At 38.7% G+C, this 20,069-nt stretch overlaps 1 long non-coding RNA gene across 1 annotated transcript in view; it reads left to right on the forward strand.

Moving 5' to 3' along the window:
* Window positions 1-4,929, forward strand: part of LOC124615359 — a 28,333-nt gene extending 23,404 nt beyond the window's left edge. Inside the window, exons 2-3 of the long non-coding RNA XR_006979782.1 lie at window positions 1,163-1,312; window positions 4,834-4,929. This is a non-coding gene — a long non-coding RNA (uncharacterized LOC124615359). The remainder of the gene's footprint in view (window positions 1-1,162; window positions 1,313-4,833) is intronic.
* The last annotated feature ends 15,140 nt before the right edge of the window (window positions 4,930-20,069 follow it).

The raw sequence follows: 20,069 nt of genomic DNA on the forward strand, positions 1-20,069 counted from the left end.
GCAGTCGAGACACACCCATACCCACAGCTAGTAGTGTGATTCCAGGGTGGATCGCCCAACAGCAATGTATTTGAACTACAACCCTACCTCCACCAACCAGCTGTCCATGACTCTGTCTCTTGTCAACAACCCCCCCCCCCCCCCCCCCCCCCCCCCATCCCCCTTGCCTGCCAGTTTGTTTATTCATCCACATACACACATACATACATTCATACAAACAAATGTAGTTTGAAAGGCTGTGATTGAAACAAATGTAGTGATATAGGAGATATGTATTTGCGGAAATAAATGGTTAAAAGCCACTCTTCTTTGACTGTGCCCATCGGCGTGTGATTGAAATAAATGTAGTTTGAAAGACTGTGATTGAAACAAATGTAGTTTGAAAAACTGTGATTGAAACAAATGTAGTTTGAAAAACTGTGATCGTGAATCTCCTACTTTCTTTTCTCTTTGGCACCCTCAGATGAGGAGGTGATATATGTAGAGGGGGATATTTTGATATGGGAATGAGATACAATATCAACTGCAGAGACAGAGGAATTTAACATAGGTATATGATCAAGTTGTTGGAACTTCACTCAGCTATGACATCATCCTCAGTCTGAATAAGATCATTGCAAACAAAAGAAAATGATTGTATCCTCTTCCTATTTCACTTAGGAGTGCAGCGCCATGCTGCTGCAATGAATAGAGTCAGACCGATACAGTAAATGAGTGTGCTCAATCCAGTTGAAGTTCGTAAAGCACTCTTTGACACTTTTCACTGCATTGTAGATCTCCATCAAAAAACACACACATGCAAACAGATTATTACCCATGTAATTGACTGTCATTTGAGAAGCACTCCTTAACCATCAAATTCATCTGATCTGAACACCACATATGATGCTGTAATTTACTGGAGTTGTGCTGCTCTGGTTGGGAGATAATTTTTGTGGAACAATGGTTACGGCATTGGAATGGGAATACAGTGCATGTTTCATTTTGTGTCCATATTGGCATATACCAACCCTGTATCAGGCAGCTGGCCACAGAATTTCACAGAGGTCCGTGGTAGCACCACTAAAGGTGATACGTATTTGCAGAAATTAATGGTTAAAAGCCACTCTTCTTTGACTGTGCCCATCGGCGTACAAAGGTTACAACCACCACCTTTTTCCAGAGGAACTGGCAAATGGCGACCTGGGAGAGTGCCTCCTGATACAACCTCCACCTGCCACACCTCCCAAAAGTCGCCACCTGCAGAAGTGGCGTTGGGAGCCTGTACGAGTGTTTCGTACCAGAGCCAAGCAGCAGTAGTAGCAGTTGTGAGGTGAGTTCCTGAACAGCTTTCTTCCTCACACAAATATTTTTTTTTTGATTCTGTCCGGCTTAGGATGCAGTCATTTTAATGTAACTTTGGTGAAACATAATGATCTGGCTAATTTGTTTGAGTTTAAGGGGAGTTGTAGGGAAGTGTACTTAGTACAATAGTGTGTAAAAATGTGTAACTTGTCTGGCCATAGTGTGCCTTGTGATAGATATGTTCCTGTTGTGTGTTCCACATGCGTGAATTATGGTCATGCGAAAGAGGACTGTAAGAAGAGTCCTTGGTTGGCAATGAGACGGAGCAATAAGTAATATTTTATATGTTTTGTGTGGTCGTGTGAGAAGGAAATTGCACAAATATAGTGCAAATGCGAGCAGCTTCTACCACAGATACAATTTCTGCTCTAATGGAGCATGTTAAGTTATTGCAGGAGCAGAATGAGCGGGTGGCTCAAGAATTGCATATTTTAATGGTGGTTCCGATACAGTCGCGGTCTGATACGTCTAAAGCAGTATTACCAGTTCAATTACCTTCCATAGATACTGCAGCCACTGGCCTTATTTCCACTTTTTCTGGTAAAACATCAGAGGATGTCACTATTTTTATACAGAATGTGTTATTCACAACTAGCTCATGCAACTGGTCTGAGGAGATATCATTGCAGATGGCCAAATTGTGCTTGTTGGGTGAGGCTAAACGATGATATGACTACTATAAAGATCTCTGTGCACATTATTGACACAGGACATATTATTACAACATTTTTCCTACATGAGCCTGATTTTACTTGCCTGAGGACCACTTTCAGATAGTGTTAGCACATCCAGAATGTTTGAAAGCACACTGCTGTTTACCATTCAGTTCTTCGTGTAGGACAGATAGTCAGGTACTTTGCTTTTGTTCCAGGGCGCCAGTCTTTCCAAGAAAAACATTTAACTGCTTACAGGAAGTGTACTGTTCTGGAGTCTTTTATCCATCTGTGACTGATATCTACAGTGTGGAAACAGTTTATCACTGCCATTAGGTGGATCTCTTTGTGTACCATCAGCAACAGGTTAGAATTGGCCTTAAAAACCTGTATCCCAATGGGGGGGCGGGGGGGGGGGGGGGGGGGGGGGAGGACAGGGAGGAAGATTGGGAGGGAGGAAGGGAGGTAGGAGGGGGGGGGGTGTAAGATTGGTTCTAATCTGGTTAGTCTGTATCTGCACATTGAAGAGAATGCACATCGAGGTGAACACACATGCCACTGCTGCCACTCTCTCATGGTGAGATCTTTTTGGGTCGTTTTTTTTGAGGTAGTTGTGTTATTACAATAATTTTTCTCAGTTTCCAGTTCAGTATGTGTCGCATTATGACCCTTCGTTATAAGTGGTAGTTTCTGTTCATGACAATTTTTGTGTACAATTAGAGCAATGGAGCATTTTACAACAATTCTGGTTGTGTATATTGGCCTTCCTAGACTTAAGTGATAGTTTGCTGTCCTAAGTTCCTCGGCAGTCATACCAAGGTGACTTCTCGGGGAAGGGGGGGGGGGGCAGTGAATAGGACAAAGCTGCTGAGAAATGAAGAGGTCATCATTTATTTGAATTTTGAGCACTAGAGTTGCAGAGTGTTCGTTGAGTAGTGCATACAATAATGCAGTGGGAGGCATCTGCAGCAAACTCCAAGTCAATCAGCGAGACACACACAGTTAGTAAAAGGGATGCGAAGTTGTCTCCTGAAGTGTGGGTTGAGCAGCCATTTCAAAAAACACTAACATCTCCTGCACAGATAATAGTCTCTACGACTTGTGAAATGCACCTTCAGTCTCCCACTGTGTCAATGCTATTCTCCCTATGCTTGTCCATTATCACCTCCTCCTGCTCCAGGTATAGGAGACTATGGATGCAGTCCTCAGCTGTATGCTTACTGGTAATACACTTATTAAACTCCTCTCTGTCCAACACCAACATCTCATCAATTGATCACATTCCCTGCCAAAAATAAAGATAGTACCTTCCGCTCCAACCTTTTTGTGCTAGTATTGTGGACTCGAGCAGTCGATCTTCGAACTTCAAGGCAAACACACATGCACAATTGGTAAAAGTGAGAACGGGCGGCAGCCGAACGCGATGGCAGGGAGTGGTGGAGTCTGGAGGCAGCTGTATGAAAATCCAGCAGCAGTATAACACCACCAAAAACAAATTTCCTGCCAAAATAAATAATAAATAAAGAATATATTTTATGTCATTCCTCTCCAGCAGCACAGCACTGACTGAAACTTTTTCTCGACAATTCCCAATTTGGGAGGGGGGGGGGGGGGGGGGGAAGAGGGGAAGTTGGGTAAGTGAGGGAAAGTGGGGGAGGGGGGTAATAGGGGTGGTGACATCAACAATGCAAATGCCATATCTACACCCCAGGGATGGTGGGGCAACAGCTGTCATCTTAAATTTGTAACAATGCAGACTGGCATCATTTCAGCTTTATTCCACTACTACTGCACTGTCCCAAATTACCAATAGTTTCTGTAATGTTTGAGATCGGATGTGCTTTTGTTGTAGTTTGCTGTTAAGGTGACTAAGGAACAACAGAATCTATATCTTCTGGTCCCATCCGGTGACTCTTTCCACACAACTATGATGGTTGCAGTACATAAGTGTCTGGCATTTATTGAGATGGAATGAGATGATGATATTAATTGAAGACATCGTACCAATGATTAAACTGGATGTCAGTTTGTCTCATTCCCCTAATGAGCTGCTGTCATTAAATTTCACCTGCAGTTCTGCTGTTGTCCTGACTGTGGCCAGCATTAGGCTCCATCACATCTAGCTGGGCTTTCAGATTTCGAATTGATAATGAAAAGAGACAACAGGGGGAAGCCACAGACCAAGGAAAAACAGACAGATCTGGTAAAATGTTGCATGTATTATCCTGGAAGAACACATTAAATGAGAGGTAGCCTGTTACAAGTGAATAATAGTTACTGCCCACAAGTTAAGCTAAGAAACAGGCGAGAACTAGTCTTGCCGCAGGTCAATACACAAGAAAAATTGGACAAAAGAAGGAAGGAATAAACAAATACACAGAGCCTGATTTAGTAGTCGTGAAGCAATTAGACTCAAACCAATACAAAACCCATAACTGCTGAACCCAGGCTTATAAAAGTAGACAAATTAGATGACTACAAATTTGAGGGAGGGACAGTCAGTTGAACACAAATCAGCACCACAACAGCAAGCACAACCAACATCAGTGAGAGACGTTTGAAAGCAAAAAACATTGAAGTAGTGTGTGAAAAATGCAGTCTAACTGTAAGGCATCCCAAAAAGAACTTAAAATGTCTCTCAATCAGCAGCCAACACCTAACAACAATCATATAACACCACCGCAGAAACCACAACAGAAACCAGCACCAACAAGAAGCCAGCTAATTTAGAATTTAACTTACTTTTAAGTAGACTAGAGAAAAAATATAGTGTGTTCAGCACAGCAGATGCGACTTAGATTGCACCACTTAAAGGGCGATTCTGTGTGTTTTCCAGTAAGTGAGCAGACAGACAGACTTACCCTAAGGACAGAGAATTGTCCTACATCAGCAGAGCCATTGTTCAACGTCATGCCCCAGGTCTGCCGCACAGGTAAGAATCATTTGACTTTGACAAAACATACACAGATCTTGTAAGATCACATAGACGAACATATTTTGATTGCCCACAGACAGGCACTAAATGCTTTGTACACCTAAAACTCGTAGAACACACAGGCACAAAAGGAATGTATTACAACATAATACAAAACACAGTACTACAGTTAGTGTGGAAATCCCAAAAATAAGAAAATATCTGTAGGCAGACATCTTGTTGTAGTAATAATAGCAGTGGTCGTGGTGGTGGTGGTCGTAGTAGTAGTAGTAGTAGTAGTAGTAGTAGTAGATGATGTAGTTTACGGTATTCATCTAGAGACAACTTACACTGCATGGATTTCGTCAGGAAGTACATAGTACATAAAAGTATATAAAATTAATAAATGTATGTAATGCACACACATACACATATAAGGATGTACATAATCCTACAAGTACAAGGGTGCACAGTCTCCTACACAATCTCACATTAAAATTACAAATAGAACTTTGATTAACTAGGTAAAAGATATTTTTCATGGAATAATTAGCTCAGATTAAAAAAACATATAATAGTTGTAAACTTCTGTTCAATATACTAATTTGGATCATAGCAAAAAATAGACTGAAAATACTATTGACATTGACTATGGCATACAGGACATGAAAGTAATTGTTCGTTACTAGGTTGTTGAAGGCATTCATTTAAACTGTAACAGCAGTTGGTCATTATAAACCTGAATATTGATCCCTTAAATGTAGACAATTTTTTTAATTTCTTTTATGTGTGCTAGAGGTCTGTTATACAATTTTGTACCTTGAATGTTTGTTTGCTTCTGGGCAACAGCCTTGTCTACTCTCTTTAGGTGGATATCATTGCACATTCTTGTATTATATGAATGCAGATCTGAGTTGGTTTTGGAAATTTCAATGCAACTTTTTATGTTAATTACACTTTTTATACGTAAAGGCATGGATAAGGTAGAATATTTAGCTGTTGAAATGGCTACTTGGAAGTTGTTAGCCTTAAACTGTTGGTAATTATTCTAACAGCTTGTTTTTTGTAGTGTGATGAGGGTTTTTCGATATTTTCTTACTGCGATCCCAGAAAGTGAGGCCATAGGCAATAGCAGTGTGAATGTAAGCAAAGTTAACAGTTGTGATACACTGTTTACTAGACGCATTTCTAATTACATATAGACCAAACAAAGCAGAACTTGACTTGCTAGCAGACGTGGGCTTTCCACTCTAAATTTTTGTCTGTATGGACACAAAAATTTTTTGTGACAGCTACTCTCTTATATTCTTTATTTTGTATACTGAGGTCCACGTCATTTTATGACTTTGTTTCCCTGTAATTCTGTGCGTGTTCCGTTGCTGCTTGGTGAGTAGATTTTTTTATCTGTCCAATTACATTATATTGTTAAAGTTACCTTGTTCATTTCAAACCAATTTTGTAAATGTTCCAAAACTCTAGCTGCAGATGTTGGCAATTCTTGGTTTACATCATTTACAACAACGTTTGTATCATCAGCATACAGGGTTATATGAGTACCACTGATTGGAATATTGATGTCATTTACATATATTAGAAATGAGAGAGGTTCTAGAACACTTCCTTGTTTCATCTTCTGGTAAACCTTCCGGGATGTAAGGTCGTGGTCCATGAAACTCTTCAGCTCCTAACGTTTTGTCCAGAGCTGCGCCGGACATCTTTAGAGAGGTGTTTCTCCTCCGGTGAGTCTTGCCAAGTCGGCAAGACTCACCGGAGGAGAAACACCCCTCTGAAGATGTCCAGCGCAGCTCTGGACGAAACGTTAGGAGCTGAAGAGTTTCATGGACCGTGACCTTACATCCCGGAAGGTTTACCAGAAGATATGTCATCCAGTCGTGAAAGCTTTCATACACTTCCTTGTGGTTTCCCCAATTGATACAGTTCGAGAATAAGATCTGTAAGCAGTACTTTGGTTTTTGAAGTTGGCTGAAGTAATTTCTGCTACCTGCCTTCTGTTACGGAGACAAGACTGAAATCATTTTTTGCAACTCCTTGTATAGCAACAGCTTCTAATTTGTCTAGCAAGATATCATGTTGGACAGTATCAAATGCCTTTGATAAGTCCCAAATTTATTCCCAATGTATTGTTGTGCTTGTCTCGTCCCATTTTGATATTTTCAATGAAATGGGTAATAGCTGATTCTGTACTCAATCCTTTGTGAAAAACATATTTGTTTACAGACAAGAGATTTAATTTTTCAAGGAAATTTGTAATTCTATGTTTCATGACTGTCACTATTACTTTTGAAAATAGAGATGACAAAGCTTTTGGTCTATAGTTTCCCACTTCATATGGACTGCTCTTTTTATGCTGTAGTTTCATTTTTGAAATTTATGATGAGTGAGAGTGATGCTGATCTGACACTAGTACATTTTGTTATGACTGAACCAGGTACTTCATCAGTTCCTGAAGACATTTTATTTCTCATTGTTTTTATTATTCTTGGAACTTCTGATTTGTTTCTGGAGCATAGCAATATTAAAATGACAATCTGATCTCTTCGAACAGAGATTCCACTATTCTTAAGGCATTTTTACTCAGGTTGACTGGAGTGTTTATGAAGTAATCATTTATGTTATTTGCTAGACTTAAGATTTCGGAGCAACACACCATGATCGTCTTTTAAAACAATGTAGTCTTGACTTTTAACATTTTAGTAGTAGTAGTAGTAGTAGTAGTAGTAGTAGTAGCTTTATTCATCCGTAGATCTCTTTTTACAAGGATGTAGGACATGTCAAAGTATTTACAAATTTAGATCAATTTAAAAGAAGCTAATTTGTATACACATATGTTTACAGACTTCTAGTTAGAAACAATCATTAGATTTACTCATGGTATACACAATACTGTTTTTTACAAATCACTTATTAAATAATGTAATGCCACATTGTTCACTCATATCTCATTATCAGTCACTGCAAACACTACACACACATTGTTTCATAACACTTCACTCACTAGACACACACACACACACACACACACGCACACACAGGTGATCTCTGGGCCATTTTCTGTACTACAACTTCCCATTTGCTATCCTAAAAAACTGAGTCACCATCCCTCCATAATGAGTGAGATGTTGAGCTCAGAAAGAGGAGTAGGTGTTAGTATTGTACTATGCATAGCTTGGGGTAAGTATTTCTAGAAAGGAAAAAAGAAGGAAAAAAAACATAAAATGATGGTGTTATGTGGAATGTTGGATATTTTATAATCATTATTATTATTATTATTTATTTGTATAACTTTTTTTTATCAAACCCCTACTCTGTTTTAGCTAAGTAATCCTTCAATGTATAAAATCTATTGCATAACATGTACTTTTTAGCTGCCTCTTTAAATAAGTGTATTTTTGCAATTTCTTTAATCTCTTTTGGTAATATACGAGGTGAGGCTAGAAAAAAACCGGACTGATGCTGGAAAAAACATTTATTTACAATTATTTACAATTTCATGTTATCTCCTTCAATGTACTCTCCTCCTCGGTCTCTACACCGCTTCATACGAATTTTCCACTGTTCATAGCAATGCTGCAGATCATTTTCGGTAAGTCCATACATTACTTCCGCCGCTTTTTCTTTTACTGCTTCAACAGTCTCAAATCTAGTTCCTTTCAAAGCTGACTTGACTTTAGGGAAAAGAAAAAAGTCACAGGGGGCCAAATCAGGTGAGTAGGGTGGATGATCTAAGATGGGAATGTTGTGTTTTGCCAAAATCGTCTTCGCTGACAACGCACTGTGAGCTGGGGCATTGTCTTGGTGAAGGATCCATGACTTTTTTCTCCACAAATCGTTCCGTTTTCTCCGTACTCGCTCACATAGGGTAGCCAGGACGCTAATGTAGTAATGCTGATTCACTGTTTGTCCCTCTGGTACCCAATCAATGTGCACAATCCCTTTGATGTCAAAAAAAAAAACAATCATCATTGCCTTGAATTTCGATTTTGACATTCGTGCTTTTTTTTGTCGTGGAGAACCAGGAGTTTTCCAATGCATCGATTGGCGTTTAGTTTCGGGATCGTAAGTAAAAAACCACGATTCATCGCAAGTAATAACATTTTGTAAGAAGGTGGGATCACTTTCAATGTTTTCCAGGATGTCAGAACAAATCATTCTTCGGCGTTCCTTCTGTTCAATTGTGAGACACTTTGGAACCATTTCTGAACACACTTTGTTCATGTTGAAACTTTCATGAAGAATCTGCCTAACACTTTCCTTGTCAACTCCTGTTAACTCAGACACTGCTCTGATTGTTAAACGGCGATCTTGTTGAACAAGTTTACCGATTTTTTCAATGTTTGCATCAGTTTTTGCTGACAATGGTCTGCCAGTGCGAGTGTCATCATTGGTGTCTTCGCGGCCATCTTTAAATCGTTTAAACCACTCAAACACTTGTGTTCATGATAAACAATCATCGCCGTACACTTGTTGTAACATTACAAACGTTTCACTTGCAGATTTTCCTAGTTTGAAACAAAATTTGATGTTAACACGCTGTTCTTTCTGTACACTCAACATTTTCCGACGCACAGACAAAACGTCAACTACTTAAAACAGACGCCACGGGCAGACTGAGTGCAGGAGGCAGATGAAACTCGAGCAGTAGGCGGAGCGAGAGTCATGTGACAGGCCACGCGACTTTCAGCCTTATTGCATTCGTTTTATTGTTTCACCTGCACTAGTCCGGTTTTTTTCTAGCCACACCTCGTATTGTACACTTTTATTCCTTGATAGAAAATGCTGTTTAGAGTTTTATGTTTATTTTTTCTTGGTAAATGTAAGTTAAGTCTATCTCTTGTTGCACGGTCATGGACAGAGCTGTTTGTGCAGTAATACCAATATTATTTTTATGTATACTGTTGGAATTGTGTGAACAATATACAGGGTGATTCAAAAAGAATACCACAACTTTAGGAATTTAAAACTGTGCAACGACAAAAGGCAGAGCTAAGCACTATCTGTCGGCGAATTAAGGGAGCTATAAAGTTTCATTTAGTTGTACATTTGTTCGCGTGAGGCGCTGTTGACTAGGCGTCAGCGTCAGTTGATGCTAAGATGGCGACCGCTCAACAGAAAGCTTTTTGTGTTATTGAGAACGGCAGAAGTGAATCGACGACAGTTGTTCAGCGTGCATTTCGAACGAAGTATGGTGTTAAACCTCCTGATAGGTGGTGTATTAAACGTTGGTATAAACAGTTTACAGAGAATGGGTGTTTGTGCAAAGGGAAAAGTTCTGGACGGCCGTGAACGAGTGATGAAAATGTAGCACGCATCCAGCAAGCATTTGTTCGCAGCCCAGGAAAATTGACTCGCAGAGCTAGCAGAGAGCTGCAAATTCCACAATCAACTGTATGGAGAGTCCTACGAAAAAGGTTAGTTATGAAACCTTATCGTCTGAAATTGGTTCAAGCACTGTCTGCAGCTGATAAGATTAAAAGAATCGATTTCTGTGATTTTATCCTTGCTCAAATGGAAACAGATGAATCTTTCGTTTCAAAGATTGTGTTTAGTGATGAAGCAACTTTCCACACTAACGGGAAAGTCAACCGTCACAATGTCTGTATATGGGGCACTGAGAATCCGCGGGAAACAACTCAGTATGAACGTGACTCGCCTAAGGTGAACGTTTTCTGTGCCATTTCAGCCAATAAAGTTTTTGGTCCCTTTTTCTTCGAAGGTGCTACTGTAACTGGACTACAGTATCTGGAGATGTTAGAGAATTGGCTGTTCCCTCAGCTCGAACAAGAAGCACAACAATTCATATTTCAGCAGGAGGGAGCACCACCACATTGGCACTTATCTGTCCGTAACTACCTGAACGTCAACTACCCGAGGCGATGGATCGGCCGCCAGGCAGCCCGTGACAGAGCACTTCATCACTGGCCTCCAAGAAGCCCTGATCTTACCCCCTGCGATTTTTTCTTATGGGGGTATGTTAAGGATATGGTGTTTCGGCCACCTCTCCCAGCCACCATTGATGATTTGAAACGAGAAATAACAGCAGCTATCCAAACTGTTACGCCTGATATGCTACAGAGAGTGTGGAACGAGTTGGAGTATCGGGTTGATATTGCTCGAGTGTCTGGAGGGGGCCATATTGAACATCTCTGAACTTGTTTTTGAGTGAAAAAAAAAACCTTTTTAAATACTCTTTGTAATGATGTATAACAGAAGGTTATATTATGTTTCTTTCATTAAATACACATCTTTAAAGTTGTGGTATTCTTTTTGAATCACCCTGTATTTTGTGTGTGATGGCGCAAAGTGCACTGTGTAAAATAGACCTCTTTGGCATTGTCTAACACTCTTTGTGTGCGCTAATTATTCTGTTGTGTTCACTGTAAATTTTTTTGTTCTTGAATGTGCAAATATAGTTATTAGTAAAATGTCCTTTTTTCTCCTTAATACTTATTCAGCTGCGCAAATTCCAATAGGTTATGGGCCCAGGCTGCATTTGGAATAAGTATATCAATAAAATAGTAGGGAGAAAGTATTGGGAAAGTTCCAATTTACGTGAAGTGCGAGTTATCCTTACAAGACGATCGCAATTTTTTTCCGCATTATTTTTCAGTGTTCTTTACGGCAATAAAAAGCAAGTTACCGTTAAGAATGAGTGCGGCACAAATTTCACAGATTGAAAGACTTATAGGTCGCGAAAACTATGCAACCTGGAAGTTCGCAGTAGAAGCGTATTTACGTTTAGACAACCTATGGGACGTGGTAGATGGGACAATGAAATTCACAGATCAGAATTATTCAAATAAGGATAGGAAAGCAAAATCAAAATTGATATTACTGATTGATTCGGTGAATTATGTTCACGTTGAAAAAGCTGCTACAGCGAAAGAAGTCTGGGACAATTTACGAAGTGCATTCGAGGATGGTGGTCTTATGAGAAAAGTAGGATTATTACGCGAGTTAATTACCACTCGTCTGGACAAATGTAAGAGTGTAGACGAATACGTTAACAAAATAATAACCTCGTTGAACCGACTGAGAAACATCAGATTCGAGATCGCTGACGAATGGATAGGAACGTTGCTGTTGGCAGGACTGCCCGAAAGGTATGCACCTATGATTATGGGACTTGAAAGCTCGGGTATACCAATCACAGGCGACAGTGTTAAGTTGAAAATCCTGCAGGACGTAAAGAGTGCTCCAAGCTGTTGTACATTGGAGAAGGAAGGTGCGTCTGCTCTCTACTCAAAAAACAAAAAGAAGAAACCGGTGAGGTGCTATAAATGTCAGAAGATGGGACATATTGCGTCTCAGTGCAAAGAAAAAGTAAGCCCAAGATCAGACACTCAGCAAAAGAGGTATGATACTGATAGCCCAGAGAGAAGGACCAATAACAAAGGTAAGGCACTCTCATGTTCTTATTCTTTTGGTGGGATGAGTAATCGTGATATGGAATGGATTTTAGACTCAGGTGCATCTGTGGATATTGTTAAAGATAAATCACTTCTTTATGACATCAAAGATAAGACTCATATGGGAATATCTACTGTTGATGGCAACGAGCTCCAGTGTCACCTGGCTGGGAAACTAGATCTACATGTAAGTGTAAATGGTGAATCAGATATGGTTACAGCAGACGATGTTCATTATGTGAAAAATGTGGCAACTAACCTGCTGTCTGTAGGGGAAATTGTCAAGAAAGGAAATACAGTCACTTTTGACATGCAGGGTGCAAGAGTAATCAGTGAAAGTGGTGAAGTTATAGCTACAGCAAGTAACAAAAGGGGCATTTTTAAGTTGGATACCATTGACAGTAAACATAAAAATGTTAGTGATTCAGTATATTCAGCAGAAGGTTATTTATGGCATTGGAGGCTTGGACATCTAAATAGAAAGAGTATGTCTATAATAAAGGATATGGTAAAGGGAATACAGAATTTTTGTGTGTCCAAGGATCCTTGTGAGACATGTATAAAGGGTAAACAAGCAAGGTTACCCTTCAAGACTAGTAAGAGTAAATCCACAGAAGTCTTACAGTTAATCCACACAGATGTATGTGGCCCGATGGAGTGTGAATCCATAGGTGGGAGTAATTATTTTCTTACGTTTATTGATGATTACTCATGATATACTCATGTTTATTTTCTTAGTTCTAAAAACCAAGTGAAAGATATCTTTGAGGACTATTGCAATATGGTTGAAAGGTGGATGGGAAAGAAGATCAAGATCATCAGGTCTGATAATGGGAGAGAATATATTAACCAGAAATTGAAGAAACTTCTGGCAGAAAAGGGAATTGGGCATCAAACTACCATAAGGTACAGCCCATCTCAAAATGGGGTTGCTGAGAGGGCTAATAGGACCATTGTTGAGAAAGCAAGGAGCATGATGACTGACGCTGAATTATCCAAAGATTTTTGGGCAGAGGCAGTGTCAACAGCTGTATATTTGAACAATAGATCACCTACAAAAGCATTAAAGAATAGAACCCCTTATGAGATATGGATAGGAAAGAAACCTGATCTAAGCAATATAAGGGTTTTTGGGTGTGATGCAATGGCACATATTCCAAAACAGCTAAGAGGAAAATGGGATCCGAAAGCTAAAAAGTATATTTTTGTAGGCTATTGTGAAAATTCAAAGGGCTGCCGATTAATGGATCTATTGACTAAAAAGATTGTCACAAGTGGAGATGTAATATTCTTTGAAAATAGAAAGGACTCAAAAGAGAGCAAAACCACTAAGTCAACTGCACCTAGTTCAGAAGGTGAAACCTTGTGTGAGGAAATAGAAAGTGAAGAAGAGGAAGACGACAGCCAAGGACAAATGGATGCAATTTATGATGACAATGAGTTAGAGGATGAAAAAAATGAAGAAAACAATGTAAGGCGTTCTTCTTGTGTACCAAAACCGAAGGAATATCCGGATTTTGAGATGTATACAGCACAGTCTTTTAATGATGAGCCAAGAACAGCAGAAGAAGCAATGAGTGGCCCAAACTCTCAAGAATGGAAAGAAGCGATGAAGAGAGAATTATAATCTTTATATCAGAACAAAACCTTTGAATGGGTAGATATGCCAGGAGATAAGAAAACCACTGCAGGCAAGATGGGTATTCAATTTGAAGAACCCTGAAAGCTCAGCACCAAAATGCAAAGCAACACTTGTGGTAAAAGGATATTCACAAAAACAAGGGGTAGATTACGAAGAAACTTTTTCACCTGTAGTCAAGTATGCATCACTGAGATATCTTTTAGCCTTGGCAGTAAAACGAAATTTAATAATTCATCATATGGATGTTAAAACGGCATATTTAAATGGGAAATTGGAGGAGGAGATATATGTCATTCCACCAAGGGAAGCCATAAAAACCATATCAGAAAGTTAAACGATTTGGCATTTGAGAAAAAGTATTTATGGACCTAAACAAAGTGCACGTTGCTGGAATCGATGTCTACATGAAACTCTAATAAATATGAATATGAAGCAATCCAAGGCAGATCCCAGCATTTACTATAAAGGGAGAAAAGAAGAAATAATAATAATGGCAATATGCGTGGACGATTTCTTTATCCTGACTGAAAGTGAAGGCCAAATGAGAATTTTCAAGAAACAGCTGTAAACCAAGTTTAAGGTGCATGATTTGGGAGAAGTCAAACGTTATTTAGGTATGCAGATTACTAAGGATGAAGAAAGACAAGAATTGAGCATAAGTCAATCATCATACACGGAAAAAATATTAAAGAAATTTGGCATGAGTGATTGCAAACCCATAAGTACTCCAATGGAAGTAGAAGTGAAGTTAAGTGTAAATGAGACTGATGTGGATTGTGACAAGAATGTCCCTTATTTAGAAGCAGTAGGGAGCCTGTTATATTTATCTCAAACGTCACAACCTGACATTGCTTTTGCCACCAATGCAGTGAGCAGTTATTGCAGAGACCCAAAGGAAAAGCACTGGAAAGCTGTAAAGAGGATATTCTGATACCTAAGAGGAACCTCAAACTATGAGTTAAAATACCCTAGAGATGGTAACGCAAAACTAGAGGAATATAGCGATGCGGACTGGGGGAGTGAATTGGGAGAGAGATACTCCACCACTGGCTGCTGTTTTAAATTGATGGGGGGCCTCACATCATGATCCTGTCAAAAGCAAAAAACTGTTGCATTGAGCATTGTAGAGGCCGAGTAGACGGCACTATCTTACACCACACAGGAATCATTATGGCTACGAACATTAATAAGTGAAACAGAACCCAATTTAATTGAGGAACCTACAACCATCTTCTGTGACAATAAGGGAGCCATAAACCTAGCTAAAAACGATGTTACTAGTGCTAGGGCAAAGCATATTGATATACGGCACCATTTCATTCGGGACCACATAGAGCGACAGAACATTGCCATGGACTATCTGCGCACAGAAGACATGTTAGCTGACCTTCTAACCAAACCCTTGGAAAGGAAGAAGTTTGAGAAGATTGTGAGACTATTTGGTTTATCTTGTGGAAGCAACACACAAAATATAAGTTCAAGGAGGGGTGTTGGAATTGTGTGAACAATATATTTCGTGTGTGACGGCGCGAAGTGCACTGTGTAAAATAGACCTCTTTGGCATTGTCTAACACTCTTTGTGTGCACTAATTATTCTGTTGTGTTCACTGTAAATTTTTTTTGTTCTTGAATGTGCAAATATAGTTATTAGTAAAATGTCCTTTTTTTCTCCTTAATACTTATTCAGCTGCGCAAATTCCAATATATACAACTGACTGATAAATTTATTCACATGGAGCAGTCAAAATACCCAGTGTTTTGAACACGTATGTACAATGAGCTCAACTAGTGTTTTTGGTTATTATTCTTATGGCTCTTTTCTGGAGTTTGAAAATTGTGTTCATATTTTGTGCATTTGTTCCCCAAAAAAGAATGCCATAGCTAAGAATTGAGTGTATGTAACTAAAATACATTGCATGTTACACACTGATGATAGGATTCTAAGGGCATAATATGCTGATGACATTCTGTTTGCAAGTACCTTTGTGTGTTCACACCACTTCAACTGAAAATCAGTATTCCTTCCTAGAAATTTTGCATTTGTTACACAGTCTATAGAGGTGCCATCTACATTTAATTTAACATTGTCATTTTTCTTCTTCAAACTGAAATTCATGGCATTAGTTTTCTTTATGTTCAATGTCACTTTATTGCTTATTAACCGATCATAAACTTCCTTGAGAGTTCATTTGCTTTCTAGGCAAGGAGTTCTCTTGTTTTCTCAGTCATTGATGTATATCAGGAACAGTGTTGGTCCTGATATGCTACCTTGCAGAACCCCTATATTAATGTATTTTGGTTCTGATAAGTGTTTTACTAAATGCTTAGATCTGTTTGAAATGTGTGTTATCTCTACTCTTTGTACCCTATCTGTTAGGTATGATCGAAACCAGTCATTAGCTACCCCTCTTATTCCTAATGCTTCTAATTTATTTAATAGAATCTTGTGGTCGACAGCATCAAATGCCTTAGAAAGATCCAAAAATATGCCTGTGACACACTCATCTTTATCAAGAGCATCACATACAACTTTTGTGAATTCTACTATGGCTGACTCCGTATTTTTGCCACTTCGGAAACAAAACTTTGATTTGCTTAAAAGATTGTATTTATTCATAATTTCTACTATTATTTTTGAGAATGGTGACAGCATTTTTTTCCACTTGCCATATTGCTTTTGATATGTTTGCTAACCCTAAATTTACTTTGTCATTGTCCATTGTATTAGCTTCTTTAATCACCTTCCTATAAATCTTCTAGTATATCTTAACATAGTATGTGAAGCATTTATCTTTGTTGTCCTTTGTGATTTGACTGAGATATGTTTTAGAATTTGATAAGATACCCTAATAGCAGGTGACATCCACTGGCTGTTGTTCCCTGAGATGACATTGATTTTTGTAAGCTTGTTTGGAAAACACACGTTAAATAGGGACATGAAAGTGGTAGAGAAAGTGTTGTGTGAGTTGATGGTTGTTGTTTTTGGAAATGCATTTTCCAAGGTTTCTTTTGTTAACATTCACTTTTTTTGTGCAGAAGTGTCTTTTACATTTCCACTTATATTTTATTACCTTGAGTGTAGAAGAATTTATACACGAGAAGTGTGTTATGATCTGAAAACCTAAGTTTACATTTAGTGCCTTAGTGACACCATTATCCATATTTGTGAATATATTATCTATTGGGAAGATAAAAACTTTGTTATTCTACTGAGTTCCACAAAGAGCAATTTCATATGAAAACTGTTTGGTATACTCAGTAACTGTCTCTTTTCTTCACTTTCATTAACATGTTAACGTTAAAACACGCAGATAAAAATAATGTCACTTATTATGTAAAGTGCTTAATATTGCCTCCAGCTTTTTACAAAATATGTTTTTATCACCCAGGGGTTATCTGTATATTGATATGACAATTCGTTCTTTACTCTCCTCCTCAGTTGTATCTCTATGGCACATGACTGAAAATGCTTCTCAGTATTAAGATGGTCCATGTCTGTTTTTGCTTTAAACTGTTCTTGTATAAATGCATATTCTACAATTTTTACATACACTGCAGCAGTGTTTACAAGAATCTTTTAATAGAAATGGGCAACTAATATATCTACCATCACATGCTACCATAATAACAGGCAAGCAATTATTGTAAGGCTGCTATAGTAATTTTAAACAGAAATTGTAATGTATGGAGTGGGGACTTGGACTACAAATCTGAAACACCTAAAAAACTGCAAGCAGTAGAAATGGACTTCTGGAGAAGATCAGCAAAAATTTCTAGAAAAGAGAAAGTAAGAAAACAACTAAATAATAAAGAGAATGGAAGTAACAGGAAGAATACATGCTGTGATGGATAGAAGGAAGTTTCAATGGTAAGGGGATATAAGAAGAATGGAGGACGCCAGAATTCTGAACATCATCCTGAAATGGCAACCAGAGGGAAAGAAGTGCAGAGGACACCATATAACAACCTGGCTTCAAAATGTACAATGAACAGTGAGAAGACTTGGCACAGAGGAAGAAGATATACTAGATCAAAACACCTGGAGGAACATCCTGATTAAGATAAATCAAGATCTTATGTAAAAGATGTAATAATTTCTGGGTATTTGTTGTGTCAGAGAAAACCTTTGTATAGAGAAAAATATCAATAAATAATAAATAAAAACTTATAATGTAATTAAGAGAACACAGTTATACAATCAACACTTAATTATTGTAGAGATAACCAATGGGAATGTTGCATAGGCAATTGCATCCATGTAAACTCAATGCAGCCATCAAATACAACCTTATCGAGCCCACATCAGAGACCTAGCAATGTATGCCAAGGGCAAAAACATTAGTGGTAAGTGCTGACATTAATTCAAGATCCACCCTTTGCAACTCAAATAGAATAGATGACAGAGGACACACAACCACTGACGTAATACAAGAAACACAGTTACGTGTAATGAATACAGAGGGACCTATATCAACATACATAGGATTCAATGGTATGAGCAGTAATATTGCCTCTATGCTAGCAGGTAATGCAGCACTGGCATATGCAACAAACTGGACTGCACACAACAATATAATCAGTAGTAACAATAATGTCATAACATACACACTAACACACACTCAGAACACAATCCCAAAACACACACCAGGCGCTTATTGCTCCACAAAGCTGACTGGAACAGTTTAACAGAAATTATCCAACAACACAATCTAGAAAATATCAATGGTGGTGTTGATTACAGAGCACACAGACTAACACAGGTTATAAAACATGTACAAAACACACCAATACTGATGGAATAGAACTCAAAATGTTCACAAATACCATGGACCAACAAACTTATGAGACTCTAACAATGACATGTCAGATTCAAGTGTGAAATTGTATCAAAGGGCAATACTAGATAGAGATGCATGCACTTGAGGCATGTAGGCAAGGCTTACACAGAAAGACCCTACACAGCATATGCAAACAACATTGGGAATGATTTGTAACAGCACAAACAGAGAAAAACGTATGAGGGGAACCATACAAAATACTGGCAGACAAGATAAAAATCCCACTAGTTCAGGCAACCCTAAGGCAAGATGACGGATCAGTGAGATGGGGCTGAAGGAGTTCAGTGGAGCTTCTGCTGTATAAACTACTATTTGATGATGTCACAAATACAGACACACAATATCACAGAACAATACGATAAGATTTACACTCACCATACAACACTGCAACTGTCGCCTGCCCTTGTGTGTGAGGTGTTTAACTAGCAATCTCAGAGCTCAAGAACAAAAAAGCACCTGAACCAGATGGCATCCGCTTGGAAACACTAAAAAATCTAGCACCACAGATCACCCCTTTCCTAACAATGTTATTGGATGATACCTTATGGCTGGGTATGGGAAACCTTCAAAGCAGTCATTATTAAGAAATCGGCTGACAAGGATCCTTCAGATCCAAAGACCTACAGACAACTATGCCTAATAAACACCATAGCAAAGTTCCAAAGGAAGCTACTGTGTAAGCACTTGCAAACCCACAGAGCTCTTAGGGGCATGAGCCAACACCAGTTCGGCTTCAGAACCAGCAAATCAATAGATGAAGTCATCAACAATGATCTACACTTAGTTAATATTGCAACACACAGATAAACCATGGCAATAACTACTGGGGAATTTAATAATGTCTGGTGGGCTGCAATGTTTCAAAGGTTAATAGATCTGGAGGTACTGCAGTCACTGTACAACTGTTTTCTAGACTACTCTGAAGATCGAGTCACCAAATGGCAGTTGGGCAGCTGGAAAATAATCAAAAGAATTAACAAAGGTTGTCCTCAAGGGTCAATCTGTGGCCCCATCTTGTGGGATATACCAATTGAACCCCTCCTACAACTTCTACATGGGGATGACAGATCAGATGGAACTGTCAGCTATGCAGCTGATCCATTAGTGGTAGTCACAGCAAACAACAGAGCCGATCTAAAAGAGAAAGCCAGTGGAATACTACAAACAATTACACAATGGTGTCACAAAACAAACTCAAGATAGCTGAAAACAAAACTAGCAAAGACTTGTAAACAATTTAGCAATACTTCT

Source organism: Schistocerca americana, chromosome 5 (assembly GCF_021461395.2).
Source record: "Schistocerca americana isolate TAMUIC-IGC-003095 chromosome 5, iqSchAmer2.1, whole genome shotgun sequence".
Taxonomy (NCBI): domain Eukaryota; kingdom Metazoa; phylum Arthropoda; class Insecta; order Orthoptera; family Acrididae; genus Schistocerca; species Schistocerca americana.